This window comes from Musa acuminata, chromosome BXJ1-9 (assembly GCF_036884655.1).
Source record: "Musa acuminata AAA Group cultivar baxijiao chromosome BXJ1-9, Cavendish_Baxijiao_AAA, whole genome shotgun sequence".
In the NCBI taxonomy this organism is placed as follows: Eukaryota; Viridiplantae; Streptophyta; class Magnoliopsida; order Zingiberales; family Musaceae; genus Musa; species Musa acuminata.
This window is the reverse complement of record NC_088335.1, coordinates 22,091,252-22,105,617: the sequence shown is the minus strand read 5'-3', so window position 1 is coordinate 22,105,617 and position 14,366 is coordinate 22,091,252. Positions and strand designations below refer to the sequence as shown.

At 37.9% G+C, this 14,366-nt stretch overlaps 1 pseudogene; it reads left to right on the top strand.

The window, feature by feature from the left end:
* Window positions 1–8,434: 8,434 nt before the first annotated feature.
* Window positions 8,435–13,715, top strand: LOC135594310 (ACT domain-containing protein ACR10-like; annotated as a pseudogene).
* Window positions 13,716–14,366: the final 651 nt, after the last annotated feature.

The following is a 14,366-nucleotide window of genomic DNA, read 5'->3' as shown; positions in this document are numbered from 1 at the left end:
TAATCAAATGAAGAATATTTCTTATGGGTGCGCAATTGGAAGCCTATTATATGCTCAAACCTAGACCATATATCAATTTTGCAATTGCAATACTAGGTAGATATCAAAGCAACCTAGGAATGAAACATTGGAAAGCTACAAAGAAAGTATTAAGATATCTGCAGGGGACGAAAGATTATATGCTTATATATAGGATATCAGATCAGCTTGAAATGATAGGATATTCATATGCTTATTTTTCAAATTGCCTCGATAGTAGGAAGTCCATTTCAAGATTTGTATTCATATTAGCTGGTGGGGCAATTTCTTAGAAAAGTATAAAGCAATCACTTATTGCATCATCAACAATGGAGGCTGAATTTATAGCATGCTTTGTGGTCACAAATCAAGCTTTATAGCTACGAAATTTCATCTCAAGACTTGGTGTGGCCAACTCAATTGCTAGGCTACCGAAGATATTTTGTGATAACACCGCAAAAGTTTTCTTATCTAAGAATGACAAGTACTCTAGTGGTTCCAAGCACATCGAGATAAAGTACTTGGTGGTTAAAGAAAGAATCCAGAAATAACAAGTGTCAATTGAGAACCTAAGCAACACTATGATGATTACCGATCCATTTACCAAAGTTTTACACTGTAAAATATTTAAAGAACATGTTCTTAGAACAGGACTTGTGAGCAAGCTGTAAAAGATATGATGATACATATTTAAGTAGATGTTATTATTGATATTTTTTTGTTTAATTAAAGTTATTTATTTCTGTTATCCTATTTATATTTATGTTTATGCATATTATAGTTGAATATAATAACATGATTGTCTTGACAAGACAAATTACATAGGTCATTATGGATTATATTAGGAAAAACTAATAATGTTGTGGTACATAGAAGGGAGTATGATATAGATGATATACAATCGCTATGACTTGTATTGATAGTTGGACTTAATATAGTATTATTGTGTTTATTGGACTTATTGGCTTGTTTTTAAAATTCATGATCATATATAAAATGCTTTTCGAAATTCTTTTGGAATACAAGGTAAAATTATTTTCAAACAAATTTTGTTTTATTTATTTTGATTTTGAATATCTTTTATATCTTATCAATTAACGAGTCAAGTGGGAGAATGTTAGAATATGTGACCCTTTATAATTAGATAAGATATATAATGGAACTAATTGGATTCTGATAACAGATATTGACTAATAGAAAAGAAGTTCATATTATAATAGGATTCCTTAGGGGATGCTCTTGATAGAAAGAACTCTCCTAATAACTTATCCTAGACTCTCTGTTCTCGCCTATAAATAGATAGGACCTCTAGGGACTGAATGAGGTATGTTACGCATCTTTTAGAGGATGCAGTTAAGGGAAGCGATCCTGTGAAAGGATAGGAAGAGGGGAGACTGATAGTCTAGTTCTTCTTACATATTGACAACGATTTTAGATTTTAAGATGGTGCATTTGCATATCACACAAAAAATTATTTGATTTCAATCCTGACATAAAAAAATTAATTTCATATTTTATATAACATATTACATATTTTATATTTTATGCTAACACTCCTAATTCTCAAGTGTATATATACCGTCATATCTATTTGGTTGGTCTCTTCTTGCAAGCTTATAGCTCTGTAATATTTAGCGTTAATAATAATGCTTGTGGCCCTTGGAAGACGTGACACAGGTACTCTGTGAGCTGGGACTCTCTATAAGGAGGGTAAAAGTTTCCACCACTACTGATGGGAGAGTTATGGACCTCTTTTTCATCAGTGACACAAGGTTTGATTATGCATCTATTGATATTTATCAATTGATACTAGAACAATTCTCCTTCGTAATCTGTGATTATTATTATGCATCTCTAATCCCTATACCAAGAATTCAAATAGGATGTTCTGATTGTAAATCATAGTATATTAAAACTAATCACCAAAGTTTACTGTTAATGATTAATGTCAGTTGTCCCAGACTTGTGTTGTGTTTGCTTGGAGATTGTATGACCATGATGAGAACACGCCCATGGTTCTGCATTAACTGGCAGTTCTTCTAATTTGGTTCGTAGTAAAGGATATTTAGTTATACTGAACTATTTCATCAACTGCCTTGTACATATGTTAATTGTATATAAACATAATGTTTTCTTTTAAATGTAAATTCTGTCGTTAAATTAGAAGTGTCAAGATTCGTTGTGGTGTGGCCTGAATTACCACATTGAACTGGGAATCAGCAAGAGGCAAATTCTGCTGTACAATCTACTAGTATGAACTAGAATAGCTAAAATGTAGATCTCCATTTAAAATTTTGAAAAGGTTAATTGGCATGAACAAGCCAAAGTTGTCCAAAGTAAGCATTACGAGCCCTTTTTGGCAACATTTTTGCAAAGAAGTTATTAAATATATTACTGTTAGAACCCTTGTAGATTCTAAACTTGGGGTTGATCTCTTTAGGGGATCGGCCTCCTTGGAACTCTATAGGGGTTCCTCCCTCCAAGTTGCTGCTCAAAGGCTGTAGAAAATATCCATCTATTGCTTATCAAAAGAGAAGGAATACATGGCTATTTATAGGGCTTCTAAACCCTAACTCCTAATAGGACTCCTACTTAAGACTCTTACTTCTAACCAACTCCTAATATGACTCCTACTCAAGACTCCTATTCCCTTACAACTCCTAATTCCTCTCTAAGAAAAAACCTCCTACATGAATGCCCTCATAATTAGGACTCTCCTAGCTAGAGTCCTAACAGAATGTCCCTCTCAATTAGGACTCTCCTAGCTAGAGTCCTAACATTTTTACATGAATGTCCCTCTCAATTAGAATTCTCCAAGCTAGAGTCCTAACAGACCCGCCCTCTTCAAATCAGCCTTGTCCTCGAGGTTGATGATTCATGAATTCTGGGAATTTGATCTTCAAGTCGTCGTAGTTGTCCCAAGTGGCATCTTCTTTTGGTAGGTTCGCCCACTGTATTAGCACTTTATTAGTGGGTCGTCGTCGTCGAGTCACGATCCGTCGATCAATAATGGCACTTGGCTGGGTCTGGAGTTCTCTTTGGGTAGTCATATTTGGTGGGTGGCTTTGGGCTATCTCCAAGCACTTGTTTAAAACTTCCGGTTGGCTGTTGGTTTGTGGGTGATATGTCGTACTCCTTTTCAATTTAGTACCCTGCATATAGAATAACTTTGTCCAAAATCTGCTATTGAAGATGCAAGTAGAATTTTGTCACAAGCACAATGCGTCCCTTATAGTGTAATTCTTTTGAGTCCCAATTGTAATGAGCCATGGGGCTTGGTGCTTCCTCCAATTTTTTTATAATCTTACTAGTATCTGAATCTTCCTACCATTCCATCTTAATATCCTCAAGGAAGTCGCTGGTCGGAAGTGAAACGGTCGAAACTTCAACTTGCTCGGGTAGCTGCGAAAGCGCATCTGCAAGAACATTCTCTTTCCCCTTTTTGTAAGTTATTTCAAAATCAAATCCAAGAAGTTTTGTTACCCATTTTTGCTGCTCGGGGGAAGATATCTTCTGCTCCAAGAGATATTTTAGGCTTTTATGGTCGGTCTTGATTTGAAAGTATCGCCTGATCAAGTACAATCTCCACCTCGTTGCTGTGCGCACAATGGCGAGCATCTCCTTATCATATGTTGACATATTTTGATCAGAGGGAGATAATGCCTTGCTAGTGTATGCGAGTGGTCGACCATCTTGCATGAGAATGGCTCCAATTCTGACTCTAGATGTGTCGGCCTCAATAATGAAGGGTCGGTTGAAATCTGGTAGTGTTAGCACCGGCGTCGTCGTCATGGCTGCCTTAAGTTTGTCGAAGGCAGCGGAGGCTCTGTCCAATCATTGGAAGACATCTTTTTCTAGTAAGGAAGTAAGTGGTGCACTGATCTTTCCATAGTTTTTCACGAACTTGCGGTAGTAGCCTGTTAAACCCAGAAAGCCATGTAGCAATTTTATGTTTCTCGAGGTCGGCCAGTTTTGCATTGCTCCAATTTTGAAGGGGTCCACTGCCACACCTTCCTCTAATATGATATGCCCAAGATATTTCACCTTTTGTTGAAGAAAGCAAAAATTCGTGGTTGTTGTGTGTTCAAAAGGTGGTTTTCCGTATGTCTTCTTCACATGCTCGTATTTAATGATACCCGGATCAAAGGTCCAGCTTTGTAAAGATTTGTGCTCCCTTTCATCTAGCAATTCATCTACTATTGGAATAAAATATTTGTCCTTGATGATTATGCCATTGAGAGCTCGGTAATCAACACATATTCGCCTTGTTTCGTCCTTTTTGCGTACAAGTAGCACCGGCGAAGAGTAGAGGTTGCAACTTGGCCGAATAACTCTTGTTTCGAGCATCTCTTTTATAATCCTTTCTATTTCATCCTTCTGGAGATGTGGATACTGATATGGCTGAGCATTTGCTGAAGATTTGCCTGGAAGAATCATTATACAATGATCATGCCGACAGGTAAGAGGTAGGTTGCGCGGTTCGTCAAATATATTTGAAAATTCAGCAAGCAAAGGAAGTAGATTTGGATCTTCAAATTCTGTTGGCTCTCCCTTAGTTTGCTGCTCAAGTTGTACCAAAAAGCCACTGCATGCTTTATGCAAAACATTCTCCATTTGTTGTGTGCAAATCGTTGTTATGTCGCCCCCACGTTTCCCATGCAATGTCACCTGTTTCTCCTTACTGTAAAATTTCATAATTAGTTTCATAAAATTTCAAGAAATATCACCTAATATCATCAACCATTTAATTCTGAGCATAGCCTCATGATTGTTAAGAGGGAGAAGGAAGAAATATGCAATTATCTCTTGGTCCTGCAGCAATAGTTTCTCCTGCAAGCGCCTATGATCACAATTCAAAATCCGTCCGTCGGTGACCTTAACATCAAACCTGCAGCGATTCTCGATAGGTGATGATATCCGAACAGCAAGCTTACTATTTAGGAAGTTAGTAGTACTGCCCGTGTCGATGAGAACAGTGATTGGTTGTTGTTTGAGAAGGCCTCCAATTTTCATCGTTTGTGGGTTTGAATAGCCAGCTAGTGTATGTACCGTAACTTCGGTCGGTTGTGGCTCTTCTTCTACATCTTCTTCTTCATGTTCAAGGCTCTCTTTTGGATGTTCAATGACCTCTTCTTCTATCGGTTCAATCATAAGAAGTCCCCCTTTACTACAGCGATGCTCATGGCTCCACGGCTCGTCACAATGCCAACATAATCCCTTCGCATATCGCTCCCGAAGCTCTTCTCTTGTTAACCTCTTTGGTGTAGGGACTTGGTCGACAGTAGGGGGGGCTAAGGGCTTCAATATTACTAGTTGAGGAGAGACCCTAGTCCTCCGAGCTTCATGGTTCAATTGCTCGTCTTGATGTCGTGCGAAAGAGATGGCTGCCATAAGCGTATACGGTTGTCGCGCTTTAACTTCTCCTCGGATCTCCGGCTTCAAGCCCTCAATGAAGGTCCTCAATAGCTGTTTTTGAGACCAATCATGAGTTTGATTAGATAACCTTTCAAACCTGGTTTGGTACTCCTGAATGGTGGAGGTTTGTTGGATCTTTGCTAGTTGTTCGTCAATATTCTCGTAATCGGTTGGTCTGAAGCGAATCAGCAGTCTTTCTTTGAATTGTCGCCATGAAAGGACTCCATAAGTATGTTCAAACCAGTCAAACCACTGTATAGCATCCCCTTCAAGATGTATAGCTGCAATTTTCACCATAGATACATCCGCGGTTTTGTGGTACCGAAAATATCGCTCCGCGCGCGAGATCCAACCAATCGGGTCTCCTTCTTCCCATCTAGGGAAGTCCACTCTCATGCATGGATAGTTGGGGTTGGTCATAGAGCCTACCCTCCCTTGGAAGTCATCTCTTCGGGCTTGGTGTGATTGGGCAAAGCTCTCTCCTTGATATGATTTCTTCGGGCTTAGTGGTCGGCCCAATCTGAGTTCGGCAAAGAGCGTCCGAATCTTATCCTCCATTCGTGCCTCCAAGGCTTCGAATTTAGCATTGATTGCCTCCTTAGATGCCATAGTATATGGCCTCAAATCAATGATGTTAAGATCTCTCTTTTGCTGTTGGGTTAAAGGCATGTATAGGTTGAGAGAAGTGATGGTCGAAAGTGTTGGTGGATTGGTGGATGTAGGCTACGGTTTAGGCTTATTTTGTGGCTGTTTTGGGTGCAGTTTGAGGGTGTGGTTTAGTAGAGTTTTAGGGCTGTGGATGAAAGTTTTGGATCTGTGGTAGATGGTAGCAAAGGTTTGAGAGAAATCCGTGGAAGTTGCAGCAAGTATGTGCTGTATTGTAAGAGTAGAATTGTCATCGAAGAAACAACGGTTTCTCGACGTAATTTCCACCAAAAACTTGAGAGAATTGAGAAGGGAATTGATAGCAAAATCACAGTTTATATGACAGCAAGGATATCTAATTTAATCAAGAAAATTTCGGCAGTATAACAGCAAGGAAATTGGTGCAAGTTGCAATTGCAGAATTATCGTCGAAAAATTTCAGCGGGTTATGATGAAAATTTGCAGCAACATAAAATTATTTTTAGAGATAAATTTCTTAATAGATCAATCTTAGATGGAAGCCAATATGATCTATGAAGTGTATAAGAAATTTCATTCAAAAAAGATTGCAAATAGATGGGTTAAGGCAACGATATGCAGCTGAAATTTTCTGCAGCATAGATTTTCAAGTGCAGTAGATTGGACATAAAAGATCAGTAGTTTATATTGAGAATTTTTCGATGAAACCAAAGGGAAATCTACTGTTAGGAAGTATCAAAGATGTCATAAAAATTTCGTAGAAATTTGGATAGAAAAAGCACAGTAGCAAGATCAAACAGATGGTGCTATGCGGCTTGAATTCTGCAATTCAAGTGCAGCAGATTGGACATAAAAGATCAGTAGTTTATGTTGAGAATTTTTTGATGAAACCAAAGGGAAATCCACTGTTAAAAAGTGTCAAAGATGTCATAAAAATTTCGTAGAAATTTGGATAGAAAAAGCACAGTAGCAAGATCAAAAAGATGGTGCTATGCGGCTGGAATTCTGCAATGTATCTTTCGTCGTAGAGATGAAAACTTTGTGACGAAAAGTTTATGCAGCAATATAGGAACGATTTTTTTTTTTGGATTTTCGAATAAGGATAACTAAATTGTAGCAACAGTAAGGTAGGAAACCAGAACATGTTGCAATTCACGGGGAGATCAAAGGATGATCCGTGGTGGTGGAGATGATGACGGAATTCGGTGATGATCTTTTAAGCAATTGTGGGAATTGCTTTGGATGGTTGTAGAGGGTTGATGGATGGCTGTGGAAGGGCAGCGAGATGCCGAGAACGCTGCTCTGATACCAGGTGTTAGAACCCTTGCAGATTCTAAACTTGGGGTTGATCTCTTTAGGGGATCGGCCTCCTTGGAACTCTATAGGGGTTCCTCCCTCCAAGTTGCTGCTCAAAGGCTGCAGAAAATATACATCTATTGCTTATCAAAAGAGAAGGAATACATGGCTATTTATAGGGCTTCTAAACCCTAACTCCTAATAGGACTCCTACTTAAGACTCTTACTTCTAACCAACTCCTAATAGGACTCCTACTCAAGACTCCTATTCCCTTACAACTCCTAATTCCTCTCTAAGAAAAAACCTCCTACATGAATGCCCCTCACAATTAGGACTCTCCTAGCTAGAGTCCTAACAGAATGTCCCTCTCAATTAGGACTTTCCTAGCTAGAGTCCTAACATTTTTACATGAATGTCCCTCTCAATTAGGATTCTCCAAGCTAGAGTCCTAACAATTACACACTTAACAAATCTCCCCATCATGTATATACATCAGGGTTCTTTTTAGCAATGTTGTTAAACTTCAAAATATTCTTAGATTTATATGTCCTAGCAAGTTAAGTGCACAATTGCTGTTGAGATTCAATATATTTTCTTAAACGCTGTCGCTCACTTTGATGGATGTTTTTTTACATTTATGGCATCTAAGTGTATGTAAATCGTTTTATGGTTTTTACGATAGAAAATTATCGAGCTAAACATAGGAACCAAACCGATTAATTTTGTACTTGAATTTTCGTCGAGACCAAGCAATCGTTCTGCGAGGCTTTTGGTGTTGTTATTCTCACTATACGTCCTGTTCACATATTTCCTGTGTTCTAAAATGAAAATATTGCTTCAGGCAACTCCTGCATACAAAAAGAAGAAAGGAAGAGGCCTGCCAAAAATTGAGAGCTGTTTTAGGGGATTCCATGACCAAAAATTGTCAGATTGAACCAGCCAACGAACAGATTATTGTGTGCCTGCAAGCATCGCCTTTTCTGCCTCCTGCAATCACAGAAGAATTGTTCGATTTAGAACTTTCTGAAGAATTGCCTGTTGGATCTCCTTTCTCATCAAATAAATAATCCTTCTGTGACCATGGACAACCCTCTCAGCCCCAGTCATACACTACTTATTCAGATCCTTGGTCGAGACCACAAAGGACTCCTCTATGACGTAATGAGTGAGGACTCTAAAGGATTACAATGTCCAGGTAATAACATTAACAAGAACATGCTAACCAAAATGAACGTTAACAAATAATAATAATCATATCATTTTACCTTGTCTTCGTTAGTTCGTTTCAACTATGATTTTGCTATGCATTCGACCTTTTATCATGAAATGATTTTGTTACTATAGCTTAACCCCCCCCCCCCCCCCCATTGTACTTCATTATAAGATGCTTCCTAGTTATTTATGACAGGATGATGTTTTGGTCGTTAAATTCCCTATTTCTGATGATGCTAAATGCACTTAAAATGGCTCCTGTTAGATCTGCTATGGCCGATTCCATTCGAGCCAGGATGGAAGATGTGAGATTGATTTATTTGTGATGCAAATGGATGGGGAAAAAGATCATTGATCAGGGCAAACAGAGAGCCTTGTATTCGCACTTGAGAATGGACCTATTCCGTCCCCTCCAAGTTACCGTAGTTAGCCGTGGCCATGATATGGAGCATGGTTGCCAATCCTATTGAACTATTTGGTAAAGGCCACCCGCTTGTGTTCTATGACATCACTCTCAAAATGCTTCAGATTCGCATATTTTTGGTATGTCTTCCTATTTTCTGATTTGCATAATCATAAACAATTATTGTGTGCAATATTTTCTAACTTATAAACCATGATAGTACTGACCACATTTTTCACTTGTAATTGGCAAGCAACTATTTACCGTTAGAGCTAGTCACAGAAAATTTATCAAAGAATAATTTTGGTAACCCAATAAAGATAATAAAGCGGAAAGAATAAAAATAACAATAACACCATATTTACGTGGTTCGATCAATTAACCTTGATCTACATCCATTACTATAAAAGAGATTATTACAAATGTCTTAGGAAGATATTCACTACTATAAAAGAGACTATTACAAATGCCTTAGGAAGATATTCCTAAGCCATAAAACACCCGAAAATACTAAACAAGAAAAACTCAAACTATAAGCCCAAACTATTTAACTAAGTGTGGACTTAAATCCAAAGCAAACACTTAGGTTTTTCTTGTGGTGCATCTGACTTCAAAGCTCAGGCCCTTATTTATAGTTCCAATAGGAGATAATAAGCCTGATTTTCCCGATGTGGGACTATGAGACTTGCCAAATTAACAAATCTCCACCTTGGCATGTCCCAACAAAACTTGCTCCACCTTCTTCATAAAAGCCCCAATGTGCATTCACCAACAATGAACACCAACCAAGTCCAAGCACTGCTTGAACTTGTAAACCGAAAGAGGCTTCATAAGCATATCAGTTGGATTGTCCTTCATATGAATTTTCTAAACAAGGACCTTTCCCTCAGCAATAGTATCCCATTTGCATCCAACAATTTTCTTATCTGAAGGCGGCTTCACAAGATCCCAAGTTCTATTCCGATGGAGAGATTCAATTTCTTTATTCATCGCGATCAACCACTTAGCGGAATTATCACAAGAAACTACATCTGAGTAGGTAGTAGGCTCACCAACTTCACTTGTTTCTTCTGCAACAGACAAAGCATATGCAACCAAATTTGCATATCTTTGTGGTGGTCGAATATCTCTCCGTGGTCTATCCTTAGCTATGGAATATTGCTCTTCCTCTGGATTATCTGTGTTAGTAGACTCGGGACCATCTACTGGCATTCTTTGAATAGAAGAGTTAGACTGAAAAGAATTAGAACTATCAATCTTAAGCTCCACCTGCTTCTGCACACTATCATTTGTACAACTAGTAGATTTTTCTTTGGAAGATAACATAGACAATTTATCAAAAGTAACATCTCTGCTGATTATAAATTTTGGGGATTTGGGATCAGAAGTAACATACCCAAGGAAAATATACTTTTTTGCTCGAGGCTCTAATTTTCCTTCATTTACATACATATATGCTAGACACCCAAAAATTTATAAATCAGAGTAATCAGCAGGAGTACCTGACCAAACTTCCTCCGGAGTTTTAAAGTTAAGTACTGTAGAAGGAGCACGGTTGACAACGTAACAGGCCATATTAATCGCCTCTGCCCAAAAGTTCTTTGTCAACCCTGCATTTGAGATCATACACATTGCTCTCTCCAAGAGTGTTCTGTTCATTTGTTCGGCCACACCATTTTGCTTAGGCGTCATCCTAACAGTGCGATGCCGAACAATTTCTTCATTTTTGCAGAATTCATCAAAGTCACATTCACAAAATTCCATGCCATTATCTGTTCGAAGCCGCTTAATCTGTTTACCTATTTGCTTCTAAATCAAAGTCTTCCATTGTTTAAAGGTTAGAAAAATATCATTTTTATGCTTCAAAAAATAAACCCAAACTTTCCTGGAATAATCATCAATGAAAGCCAACATATACCTAGCACCACCCTTAGACTGAACATGAGTTGGACCCCAAAGGACTGAATGAATATAGTTAAGAGTACCTTTCGTTTTGTGAACTACCGGAGAATTGAAGCTGACTCTTTTCTACTTTCTAAAAATGCAGTGCTCATAAAAATCTAGTGGCCCAGTACTCTGTCCATAAAGTAGACTCATTTTGCTCAATATGCTCAAACATTTTTCACTCATATGACCCAAACGCATATGCCATAATTTGGTGATATCAGAATCAGACAATGATGATGACGAGACTGCAACCGAGCCTGTGACAGTAGTTCCCTGCAAAATATACAAGCTACCAGACCTACAAGCTTTCATAACAACAAGAGCACTTTTAGAAACTTTCATAACTCCACCTTCAACTATATATTTACACCCAAGGGCCTCTAGGGTGCCTAAAGAGATGAGATTCTTTTTTAAATTAGGAACATGTCTAACATTAGTGAGCGTCCTCACAATACCATCATGTATTTTAATTCGGATTGTTCCTCTACCAACAACATCATATGCTGCATTATTGCCCATTAAAATAATTTCACCATTACAAGATTCATATATGGAAAACAAATCTCTATTAGGACACATGTGATAAGAACAACCTGAATCTAAAATCCATTCATTTTTAGACTTCATCATGTCATCAATAGCAGAGAAAATATTTCCAACATTCTCATCAGTTGCTACACTAGCTTCAGCGGATTCAGTAGTTTTCTCAATAATTTTTTCCTTTTGCTTTAATTTATTTTTCAATTTAAAGCAATCAGCCTTAATATGCCCCATTTTATAACAATATCTGCATTCCAAATTTCTATGTCTGGATTTAGATCTAGATTTAGATCTACTACTGTCAAATTCCCTTTTATCTGTTCTCCCCCTAATAATCAGACCTTCAGCTTGATTCTCTCTACTTTCCCCAGTAATATCCCTATCTGCTCTTTAGATTTTAGTGCAGATTTAATTTCCTGATATGAAATTGTTTCTTTTCCATAAATCATAGTATCACGGAAATGCTTAAAGGATTGGGGAAGAGAACACAAAAGTAACAGGGTCTTATCCTCATCATCAATTTTTGCATCTATATTCTCCAAATCCATAACCAAGGAATCAAATTTATCAAGATGTGAGAGTATAGATGTACCTTCAGTCATCCGAAACATATACAAACTCTGCTTTAAGTAGAAATGATTCTCTACTGTCCTCTTCATATCAAGGCTTTAAACTTGTCCCACATGCTCTTAGTCGTAGTCTCCGTAGCTACCTCCCGTAAAACCTCGTCAGAGAGATTTAGAATAATGTTGGATCGGGCCTTCTTATCCATACCCGCAAAATATTCCTTTGACGTACCATCTGGAATGTTCTCAGCCCCCTGTAGTACCAAATCAACTCCGTCTTGAACCAGAATGGCCTCCATTTTGAGTTGCCACATGCCGAAGTTGACATTTCTATCAAATTTCTCGATAACAATCTTTGTTATTATCATCGTTGCCAAAAGATCCCGAAACCAGGCTCTGATACCAGTTTGTTAGAGCTAGCCTCAGGAAATTTACCAAAGGATAATTTGGGCAACCTAACAAAGATAATAAAGCGGAAAGAATAAAAGTGACAAGAACACCATATTTACGTGGTTCGGTCAATTAACCTTGACCTACATCCACGGACGAAAGAGGAGCAAATCACTACTATAAAAGAGACTATTACAAATGTCTTAGGAAGATGTTCCTAAGCCATAAAACACCCGAAAATACTAAACAAAAAAAACCCAAACTATAAGCCCAAACTATTTAACTGACAAAGACAATAAAGCGGAAAGAATAAAAGACAATAAAGCGGAAAGAATAAAAGTGACAAGAACACCAGATTTACGTGGTTCGATCAATTAACCTTGACCTACATCCGCGGACGAAAAAGGAGCAAATCACTACTATAAAAGAGACTATTACAAATGCCTTAGGAAGATGTTCCTAAGCCATAAAACATCCGAAAATACTAAACAAGAAAAACCCAAACTATAAGCCCAAACTATTTAACTGAGTGTGGACTTAAACCCAAAGCAAACACTTAGGTTTTTCTTGTGGTGCTACTTGTGGTGCATCTAACTTCAAAGCTCAGACCCTTATTTATAGTTCCAATAGGAGATAATAAATATAATTTTCTCCACGTGGGACTATGAGACTTGTCAAACTAACATTTACTACCATCATAGGATAATTTAGGAGTCACCTTGTAAACCATGAGAAATATCTCTCTGAACATTCAACCACTAACCCTTCACACAAGAGCAGATGGATGTCAAATATTAAGTTACTGCCCAGCTGGTGTTTTCTGCACCCATACCTCAATGTCGTTTCATAATTTTTGCCTTTCAAACGACAGCACAAACTTCCATAACATTTTTAGTATAGCTATATGAATCTTAATAAATTATATGCTCTCAAATTTTCAGGCCGAGATTGGGAGGCATGTCATTGGTGATAGGGAGTGGGAAGTCTATAGATTCCTCCTTTGCGATGATTTGAAGTTGTGTGCATCACAAAACAAGATAATAGAGGGACTGACCAAGATGTTGATGGGTTGGGAGTAATTGGTATCAAAACTCATCTCTTCTGGGTGCTTTGCCTATTTCAGGTCTGGTGCAATCAAGAAGCTCATCATTAGGCTATTCTTTTGTACATCAGTTGTGTATGTTCATCTATCTTTTCCCCTCTTGTCTGTAGCATTAAATATGTAACTTTGTCTCTTCAAAAGATGTCGGAGACAAAGGGACAACTCTTTGACATCATATGTTGAATTATACGGAGAGAAAAACAAGTATAGTACCAACTCCTGTTTCTATGTGCATCCAGTCTTACAAGCACTTGTGCTGCTGTTGTATAAAGTCTGTTGATACTGTAATATATGTTACATTTGCTATATATTGAAAGCTAAAATCCATTGTGATCCCCAATTTATGCAACTGATCGGTGTGCACTGTTTATCTGCTTCAAAATACCCTCTCCATTGTTGCCATGATAGAAATAGGTTCGGTTCTACACTGTTATAACGTCACGATGGATTTACAGTTGCAAAGGTAATTTACAGTCAGGCAACATGAATTTGGTGGTGACATTTATCCCATCAAGCGAGAGATCCAATTCCATCAACCAAAACTGTAATATTTATTTCTCGATGCAGACGGGAAGAAGACTAGCTAGCGTCTGAGCAGCTGCTCTGTTTGCGATCAGGGTGCGTTTGATCCTCTCCCTAAAAGTAATATTTTTCCAAATCTGACATATGAATTCACTGATCTAAAACTCAATTTGGAACGAAGCTCCCCCGGGAAAATCCATTTCACCGCTTAAAATATTTATCCAAGAGAAATATTTTGGTCCTATAAACAGTGGCAGGTGCTTGATGGTTGGCGTAATTGCTTTCCTAAGCAATTTAGGAAGTTAATTGAGGATGACGCAATGGCATTAA